Source organism: Brachyistius frenatus, unplaced genomic scaffold (assembly GCF_029030835.1).
Source record: "Brachyistius frenatus isolate BFR_SWC_R1_liver_20210118 unplaced genomic scaffold, ASM2903083v1 Contig_46, whole genome shotgun sequence".
In the NCBI taxonomy this organism is placed as follows: domain Eukaryota; kingdom Metazoa; phylum Chordata; class Actinopteri; family Embiotocidae; genus Brachyistius; species Brachyistius frenatus.
The window spans coordinates 1,533,097-1,544,004 of record NW_027210645.1 but is presented as its reverse complement, the minus strand read 5'-3'; positions in this window follow the sequence as shown (position 1 = coordinate 1,544,004).

Here is a 10,908-nt window from a genome sequence, read left to right as displayed (position 1 = left end):
TTTGGCACTCTACTCCTTCGGATCTGAAAAATGGAGGTATAAGCAAGCTATACCTACTTTAACTGAACATAAAACTGTGACATATCAAGAGGTTTCTATTTAAATAAAAGCTCCTGTCCGTGGGTGACTGTGTGAGAGGGTGGGGGAGGGGAGGGAATTAGCCTAAAGCCAGCAGATAATGGATGTAACCTTCATTACAAACCAAGGTTGGACACCATGTTAAACACAGGGGCCATTAGTCACCAGCATTTGAATGCAGCTCAATGTCCCTCAGCCAAACGCCTCTCTGGTGTGTTGACGATAACGTCACAAAATAATTCACGTTTTAATCAAAGGAACAAACGATGGAGGTTTTACATCTCCATGGCTGATGGTACTGCCTGAGCTACACTCATTGTCTCTGCAGAACATTTGGTTTTCTATACCCGAACGTACCTCTGATCCGGTCAATAATAAGTACATGATGAGGACATTAAGAAAGCTTTTTAGTTTTGTTTTAAATGAATGTAATGTAAACGTACTCCTGTGCATCTGAAAAATGACACAGCAGCCCAGATTTTTACAGTGCATCTAGAAAGTATTCACAGCGCTTCACTTTTTCCACATTTTGTTATGTCACAGCCTTATTCCAAGATGGATTAAATAAATGTTTCCTCAAAATTCTACACACAATATCCCATAATGACAAAGTGAAAAAAAGTTTGTTTAAAATTTTAGCAAATCTATTAAAAATAAAAAATGAAAATATAACACATACATAAGTATTTACAGCCTTTGCTCAGTACTTTGTTGAAGCACCTTTGGCAGCAATTACAGCCTCAAGTCTTTTTGAGTATGATGCTACAAGCTTGGCATCCATTTTTGGGCAGTTTCTCCCATTCTTCTTTGCAGGACCTCTCAAGCTCCATCAGGTTGGATGGGGAGCGTCGGTGCACAGCCATTTTCAGATCTCTCCAGAGATGTTCAATCGGGTTCAAGTCTGGGCTCTGCCTGGGCCTCTCAAAGACATTCACAGAGTTGTCCCAAAGCCATTCCTTTGTTATCTTGGCTGTGTGCTTCGGGTTGTTGTCCTGTTGGAAGATGAACCTTCGCCCCAGTCTGAGGTCCAGAGCGCTCTGGAGAAGGTTTTCATCAATGATGTCTCTGTACATTGCTGCATTCATCTTTCCCTCCATCCTGACTAGTCTCCCAGTTCCTGCCACTGAAAAACATCCCCACAGCATGATGCTGCCACCACCATGCTTCACCGTAGAGATGGTATTGGCCAGGTGATGAGCGGTGCCTGGTTTCCTCCAAACATGACGCTTGGCATTCAGGCCAAAGAGTTCAATCTTTGTTTCATCAGACCAGAGAATTTAGTTTCTCATGGTCTGACAGTCCTTCAGGTGCCTTTTGGTAAACTCCAGGTGGGCTGTCATGTGCCTTTTACTGAGGAGTGTCTTCCGTCTGGTCACTCTACCATACAGGCCTGCTTGGTGGAGTGCTGCAGAGATGGTTGTCCTTCTGGAAGGTTCTCCTCTCTTCACAGAGCAACGCTGGAGCTCTGTCAGAGTGACCATCGGGTTCTTGGTCACCTCCCTGACTAAGGCCCTTCTCCCCCGATCGCTCAGTTTGGCCGGGCGGCCGACTCTAGGAAGAGTCCTGGTGGTTCCAAACTTCTTCCATTTACGGATGATGGAGTCCACTGTGCTCATTGGGACCTTCAATGCTACAGAAATGTTTCTGTACCCTTCCCCAGATCTGTGCCTCGATATAATCCTGTCTCGGAGGTATACAGACAATTCTTTGGACTCCATGGCTTGGTTTGTGCTCTGACATGCACTGTCAACTGTGGGACCTTATATAGACGGTGTGTGTCTTTCCAAATCACGTCCAATCAACTGATTTTACCACAAGTGGACTCCAATCAAGTTGTAGAAACATCTCAAGGATGATCAGTGGAAACAGGATGCACCTGAGCTCAATTTTGAGTGTCATGGTAAAGGCTGTGAATACTTATGTACATGTGATTTTTTTTTTTTTTTTTTTTTTTTTCATTTTTTATTTTTAATAGATTTGCAAAAAATTCCCAAAAATATTTTTCACTTTGTCATTATGGGGTATTGTGTGTAGAATTTCGAGGGGAAAAAATGAATTCAATCCATTTTGGAATAAGGCTGTAATATAACAAAATGTGGAAAAAGTGAACTCTCTGGACTCTTACTTGTGTAGTACTTTAATGTTGACAGGGTAGTGTTGTCTCAAACTGCACGCTGCTTTTTTGCAGACTGGAAATGACTGTAACATTTGAATGCATCACCCACCAACATATCTGCAACTTTAATTCTTTTACCCAGAAATGAACGTGTTCTCTGTTTAGCAAAAAAATGAACACAGGGATTCTTCTGTCCAGCAGCAGCAGTGAAAGGAAACATTTTTCGGCTTCTTCAGACACCTTCGTTTGAAGATTCTTCCCACTGGTGGCCCCGCCCCTTCCTCTACGCAGCCAAGATGGAGACCGTTAAGGCTCCAAAGTGTCTACCGTGTCACATTTATCTTTTTGGGACTGTTTTGAGTGCACCAGCCGGGTACTTGACAGTCTGAACACACTTATGCACTCAATATAGTGAGCGTTAGTACACAAGTACGACATGTGGATCAGAACGTTTTGTCTTTAATTTTCTGTCAGTGTTATCTCCTGATTTATTTTGGTACCTACCTTCTCCTCGTTTAAGGTGTCTTGACTTGTTGTCGTGATCAGGAAGTCTTATCACCGTATGCTTGGCGCTCAAGTGATTAAGTTGTAAGAATGCCGTTGCTAGGCAAAAGGGTAACATAATACAGGAAATACAAAGGCTCAGAGGGAAAAGATGAGGCCGTTGGGAAGATCAACATTTTCCTCAGACATAGACTATTATCTAAGTTATGAAGATAACCTCTGCATGACTAAAATTACAATATATTATCTTAACATCCAACGAAAAATGAACTTCCATGACCTCTGACCTTTCTGTAAACGTCAGAAAAACACGTCACAACTCGTGAACTTGAGGCTCACAGGAACTTTTGAATTCCGACGTCATGAAGACATGAATACCGATGAGGGGTCGTTCATACGAACTCTTCTCGTGTACACGGTAAATATGACCCCATTTGAATACAGCATGTGTGATTACCTCCTAACACCCTGATTTTTTTCACCTGTGTCCAATTGTATTTCTGTCCTGAATTCTCTCTGAAAGACTTCTTGGTTCTTGATCTTTGTTCGACTCTGCTGATCAGAGACTTTGTCTTCTTTCCTTTACACTGTCGCCACTTTTTGTCTTTTTGGATTTTTGACCTTCGTCTCTAAACTTGTAACTTTAAGCTCTGTGTTTTGAGTCGTGCTCTTGGGTCCAACCTGTCTGTGCCTCTGACATAACTCTGTAAATAAAAGGAATCAACATCTTGGACAGAGATAGTGGCTTGTTGACACAGCTCAAGATGTAAATTTGACTGGATTAAAAGATTACTAAAAGATCAGGAACATTATCCAACAGCCTGCGTTAAGAGTGGGTTTTAGGTTTGACTTATATACTCCACTTCATGGCACCAGGAGACAGAAACGAATCAACAATGAACTACTACTCCCTTTTTATTTTGAGAACAGAAATGTATTTTTTTTTATTGTGTTTTTAACGCCGTTTATTTTTCAAACATGTGATCTGAGCCTGAAGTCATTTCTGGGCTGCTATTAATCAATTTTGACTATATTTTTCAAAAGGTTTTGTGGCATTGAAAAGTTGGTGAAATCACTGAGGCTATATGTAGTTCGTTGTTCGTTTTCTTTTGTCCTCTGCTTGTTCATGTCTTTCTGACAGTATGACTAAAGTGAGGTTTTATTGTAGTTTTGAGAAGGTGGCAGTGGTTCAGGGAACGATGTCAGGGAGGGAGATAATTAGCGCAGATCTTTGGTGTTCACTGATTACTCTCTCTGCCATTATATATCAGCAGTAGCATGCTGGGACGGGTTGCTCATTCATATTACTCCTGAAGAGGCCCGGAGGAAAACAGTCTGCTGGCAATAGGGGGACTTGTTACTGTGTGCCACTAGTCAGTGTTAGTAGTGGGTTAAAAACTAGGCAAAGAGTAGAAGGATTACGAAAAATCAAAACATCAATCAATAAATTAATTAATAAAATTAAAAAGTGCCAATGAGAAAAGAAGAGATTTAAAAACAACTTTAGTACAATGATTTATGTGTTTATTTAAATATGATTTATGTAAATAAATGATTTATGTAAATAAACAAATATTTACTAATATTTGTGGTGGTAATAGCAGCAGTAGCAGTTGGAGGTGGGGATTTGTTTCCCCTCCTGTGTTCATTCAGTCCTCTCCAGTCGTGGACATTCACAGTGTGATGGGACGGTTGCTTAGCAGCCACGTCGGCTGACCGCTCATTGGTCAGTGTGACGGTGACTCAGTGTGGATCAACTCATTGTTTTGTCGTCTTTTACCATCTTTCTGTTTTCTACCTGAGCTTCTCCTTCTCTCTTGTTTCATCTTATGTGGACGTAAGAATGTCGTGAAGCAACAGACCAGCTGACCTTCAGACCTTCATGTTCTTTGTGAGCTCTTCCAGGTAAAATGTCCCTGACATGTTTCGGACAGTCAAAGAGTTGAGTGTGACTGAGCTTACAGCGCTATCCTGTGGCCGCTCTGCAAACTGCACCCAGTTCACCGTGACCTCTATTGCTGCAGCGTGATTCACTGCTGCTTATAGCCTCTGTGTGTGTGTGTGTGTGTGTGTGTGTGTGTGTGTGTGTGTGTGTGTGTGTGTGTGTGTGTGTGTGTGTGTGGTGTATGGTTTTCCACTGAGCTGAAGCCCAATGCAGCGAGGCGCCTCATAGATTTCTATTGATCTGTGATGGACGGCTGGAGAGTGGGTAATGGAAACAAAAAACAAAAAAAGGGATTACAGTCAATACAGTTTAAACAAAGGAGTGAATTTAAGGCAGAAAAATTAGGAAAAACATTGTGACACAATCTCTACAATGTGTTTTTCAGCTCCACAAATATTGAACCCAGGAAAAACAAACTAACTTAACCGAGAACTTTGATTGTATTTAAAATGACAACAGGAAATCTTCTTGATCTTTTAGCCTTCAATGTTTCCGTCTCTCGTGGGAGGTCTGCGTCTAACAGTGATCACCTTGATTCATAAAGTCAAAGCTCAGTTCGCATGAGTCATTTCATTGTGTTCAATTATTTCTCCAGTGCTGTGCAGCTGAGTAAATGAGAGTCCACAGACACCACGGGCACAATTCATTTCCGCAGTCATTAAATATCACGACTTTGTGTGTGTGTGTGTGTGTGTGTGTGTGTGTGTGTGTGTGTGTGTGTGTGTGTGTGTGTGTGTGTGTGTGTGTGTGTGTGTGTGTGTGTGTGTGTGTGTGTGTGTGTGTGTGCGTGTGTGTGTGCTTTTGTTTAAACATGTGTAGTAACGTAGGCGTGAGTGCGTGTCTTCTGTGCGTTCGTGTGCTCGGGCCTCAACACGGTTACCATGAGAACAGCATGAATGGTGACATCACTGCAGCAGTGTGACATCATCGCTAGACGGTGACTCATACTCTTGGCTCACTGTTGTGTGTGTGTGTGTGTGTGTGTGTGTGTGTGTGTGTGTGTGTGTGTGTGTGTGTGTGTGTGTGTGTGTGTGTGTGTGTGTGTGTGTGTGTGTGTGTGTGTGTGAAGGGGGTTTAAATGTGAGAGAAATCAGAGGAAACAAATGGGCCACACCAAGAAGACAACAACAACCTGTCAACTCTCGACATCCATGTGTTTTATTCTATGTAACAAAAATAATTACATCGTCTTTGTTCTAGGAGTCTAACAATATTGAAAACAAAAAGAAAAAGAAAAGTCAAAATCATCCGACGTGACAAGTAGACGTTAACATGAACAGCTTAGAGAAATGTTTAAGAGTAGAATTATATTGCACAACCGAGCACAAATGATCCCCCGTGAAAAAAGAAAAAGTATAATATCCAGGTTTATATTCATGTCACACAGCTGCGAGCTGTCTGAAGACCCGACAGCTGATAAGCTGCATCACGTGTGATCTATAACGCATCACTTCATGTTTAACTTCACCTATCACAACCACAGCAGTCAGATACTTCTAATGCAACAAAATCCCATCTTTGGCACGTAAAAATCTGCAGAGCAAACGCTGAAGTTTCGCCTATTGGAGTTTTGAATGGGACACCGCAAGCAAAACAAAACAACAACAACAACAACAGTCTGCAGTCTTAAGGGGGTAAAGTGAAAGTGTCTCTCTCGCTCTGAACTGGCGCTAATTAGGATGGACAGAGTCTAATTAGCAGAGGAGTGCGGAGATCAACATGTTGTGAAGCCACTTTGTGAGCCGGTCTGTTCTCATCAGACTGTTTGACTGCATACCAGCCAGCGTCCAACAGGATGATTCACCGAGCCTGCGACGATAATGGAGCGAGTCAAAACAACAGGCGACAAAAGGCACGGGGCTGTGTGGATGTGTAGACGGCAAACAATTTACTGGAACATTATTGTTGTGAGCGCTAATCTGATTGTTTTTGAACTTTTGTGTTGTTATTTCATTTACTCATATGTATGTATACTATTTTTTCAAATGACTGGGATTGTGGTAGACGCTTTAGTTTGAGAGAAAAAAAACGAGCCAATCTCCAATTAACGGTTAGATTGTCACTAAACATGAACAATTTTCCTTATTGTGTTTTTATTTTTTATTTTTACATTGGCACTATGTCATAACTGTATGAAAAGCTGTCACGGTGTTAGCGAACATGTTATAAAATACTTGCCTATTTACACATCCACCTCACGAGTAAAATTAGCATTAATTTGGAGCCGCATTTATGTCTAATATTCGCTCTCCTTTTAGATGTTTTGGTCTCCACCAATTCCTGAGGATTCTTAGCGAGCTAAAACAGCATCACTGGTCGCTAACTTGTTGTATCTGACTTTTGGTTTTGAACGGGTCGTGTTTGTCTGAGCTTTTTTGTTTGTTTGTTTTTTAAACTGAAAACACTAATTGCAGGCACTAAAACCAAAACAAGGAGTAAAACAGGCTCAGCGGCTCTGAGGTTGGCTGCAGAGTCCGGCGAGAACTCTCCGTGCGGTCGTCACACAGACATTCGATAAACTGTCCGAACAGAATAATGTTATTAGTGCAGTTTTAAATTTGCCAGTTTATTCCAATAACACGACAAAACCAGCATCAAACTCTCCTGAGAGATGAAGGTGTTGAATACGATGAAGCCCGCTGTATTTTTAATATGTTGCTCTAAACTATGGCATCCTTTCTATGCAAGCAATTTAATGTGGAAAGGTTTCGCCCTCTCACTAATAAAAAATGGCAGTCTGCATTTGTGCCTCCTTGACATTTATTTCACCAACATCGACAATGCAAACTGCTCAAAGAAACAAAACAATTTACCTTAAAAAAAAATCAAATAAAAAGACTCCACTTTCAGATTTCTTCACTTCTCTTCAGAAAAACACGACTGTACGACTGAAACTGATCGGAGGAAGATGTCTGCGTTGAATAATGTCACGAGCTTTGATCTCCAGGCATGATGTTCATTACATAATAACTGAAGGGGAACTGTACAGTGATGTTGTGAGGCGTGGCATTATACTTCCAACCACTGGGTGACACTGTGACACAGGACTGTTTTTATTTTTTATTGTTTTTTTATTCTTATTTTTGTAATCACTGACTGCCCTCCTCTCACACTTTAGGTGTCTTCCTCCATTTCTACCGACCTGTCAACTAACCTCCGTACGCGAGTATTACTTGTAGAACGGCAACAGTAGGCTAACGAAACAAAGCGCCCTCCGGTTGGGGACACAACAGAGCGCGCGTATACCAGCAGAACAACAAAAGCAAATGTCGTTGTGGGTCATAATACTCAGTGTGCGTTTCAGTGTGAGGATTTACACTCCAAGTTTTACAAAGTTCAACAAGACTGAGGCATCTTTTTGTTACACAAATGATACAAATACAAAACACGTGACCACTCGCACAAGTGCCACACACACTGAGCTTTCACAAGCACTCACAGTTACTCAGGCTCAACCATGTCACACGCACACGCACACACACACACACACACACACGCACGCGCACACACGCACGCACACACACACACGCCCGCACGCACGCACACACACACGCACACACACGCTCACACACACACACATATGCACACACGCACACGCTCACACACACACGCACACCCAACGCGCACACACACACACACACACACGGTAGCTGTGTCGTCATATGAAATTAGGTCTAAGCTAGTGGTACATTTACATTTACATAATATATTTGTTTATATTCATAAATACGATTACAGTCGTATTATAATGTACATGTAGGTTTATCATTACATTATCGCACAAAGGAGGCTCTTTCCGTAGCTTCAGGGAGGGAGCGTGCTCATTGGCTGGGTGAGAAGGAGGAGCTTTTCTGATTGGCTGACAGGAGAGAAGTCCAATATTTTCCCAAAACGAAAGGTACTTTCTCGAATCCCCTTTCCTGATATCCTTAAAGAGTACACAGGTGTATTCCCACAAAGGAGAGGAGATATAGTCATCTGGCAAGTCCTTCCTCGTGAGGACATTAGTGATTGACAGCGATTATTAAAGTAATCTGTTGCAGCTTCAGCTTTAGCTGCTGTTAGCAATGACCCTGTGAAGTTTAACCGACCATTCAGGCAGAAAAACACAGTTTTCCCACCAATACAGGGTGTACTTGTTTCTGTAAATACAGCTAGCGTTCACAATTGACGCAACATTCATGATTATTATTCATAAAAATAATAATAATTAACAAAATTTCAGGCAACATGCGTATTGATTTTCTTATTTACAGTTCGATAACGTTAACATTAATACCTGTACTGTGAAGTTCGCCAGGAGATTATGCAAAGCACAAAGACTGAAAGCAGCGGGGAAGATCTAGTTAGCTTGACTTTGTTCAAAGATTTAAAAAAAAAAAAAAAAAGATTTATTAACACTTTATGTCTCCTTGGTTAAGTCCAAAACCGAATTAATGAGCTGTCTATTTTCCCCTGCTATCAGTCGTTACGCTAAGATAAACTAAACTACGCCAGAGTGTCTCCCGGCTGTGTCTTAATATTAAATGTACAAATGTGAGAGTGGCATCAATCTTCTTAACTACTAAATGAAATGTTATCAATCCTTTTGTTCTACAAGGAAATGAGCTGATCAACTAGCATACATAAAGGTTTCTGACTCTTTACAATCATGTACAAGTGCAATTACACCTTCCAGTTATCTGCTCTTATTCACACACACACACACACACACACACACACACACACACACACACACACACACACACACACACACACACACACACACACACACACACACACACACACACACACACACACACACACACACACACACACACACACACACACACACACACACACACACACACACACACACACACACCACCCGGGCTACCTCTTCAACCTTTTGCTCTTTTTCACATCGATTTTAGATCTGAGCTGAGTTCAGCAAAGTTCCTCTCCCTCCACCTGTTATCAAAGCGCTTCCACTCTGACATTTAGGGAGGAAGAAGACGAAAAGAGAGAGGGGGGGGGGAGGCAGTGGGAGAGGGAGAGGAGAGACAGCTATTTCAGCTTTTCATATGAAACAACAGTGAACCATGGAGGCAGGTTTGGCCTTTCCGAGAAATACCGTCCCCGTCATAATTACTGTCCTGATTGTCCACGTTGTCCTCGTGGCTCCTCCTGCTGTTTAAATCGCTGGTCTGAGAGAAGCAGGACCACGTTTTATATTAGAATGACTGTTTCATGATTTCTGTTTTTTCTTCAATTAAAAAGATTGTGGACAAGATTTCCAGAGTTAGTTTGTGTTCCTTCTTTCTTTTTCCAACTGATAAATCATCAGCGCATTCAAACCGGCTGATAAGTCATCAAAGTTCAATGAGTCTTCTTTCTAATTAAACCTGAAAATGAAATGAATATATTTGAACATATTTTAATAAATTAGTTGTGATCTATGACGGATAACGATCTTCTCTCCTGTGCTCTACTCAGTGGGCGGGGCTCTGTGGGGAAAAAGGTGATGTCACTTATTTCTGTGCACCAATCAGAATTTAGCAACACTTGAATCAGAATCAGTTGTAGGTGCTTATGTTGCCAGGTGACTGTCAATCAAATCTTATTAAAGCACACCCACACAGTCCTGAACAAAACAGGCTCGCTACAATTTCAGACTTTTATTTTTCCCGATTTAAATATGAATTGTAATTTATTTAGTCATAAATATTAAATGTTATCAAGAAATACTTCAGATTTAAAATAATATTTGAAGGAGTTTTAAGGCCACCGTGTTAGACAGTTACCGACTTTAGCACCGCCCGCTTGGGGGGGAAAGAGGACAACAGCAGCACTTTGAGAGAGACACGCACTGAAAACAGTGTGAAAACAAAACATACACTGTGACAATTTGAACCTCATCTTTCTGGCCACAAAAGCCCTTACCATCAGAAAGATTTGAAAGAAAGTATAATTGTGTAAAAGTTCTACACATCGGACCTTTAATTACGACAAACTGATGTACTCGTCAGTTGTCGTGACATTTTCACCTAAAATACACCGAGAGAGAGAGCTGTGGAGGGAGCAGGTTCACCTGCTGAACAAAGCCCAGATTACCTCGACGACACGACGGTTTTCCAACCTGATCACAAGTCCTGTTATCGAAATATACGTAACCATTTTGCTCAAATTATTGATTTAGCTATCAAATGCGGAAAAAGCCGGCGGCGCCGCCGGAAGTCACTGAGCAGCACATCAGCATGCCTCGCCACGCTGCTGCAGGCAGCCG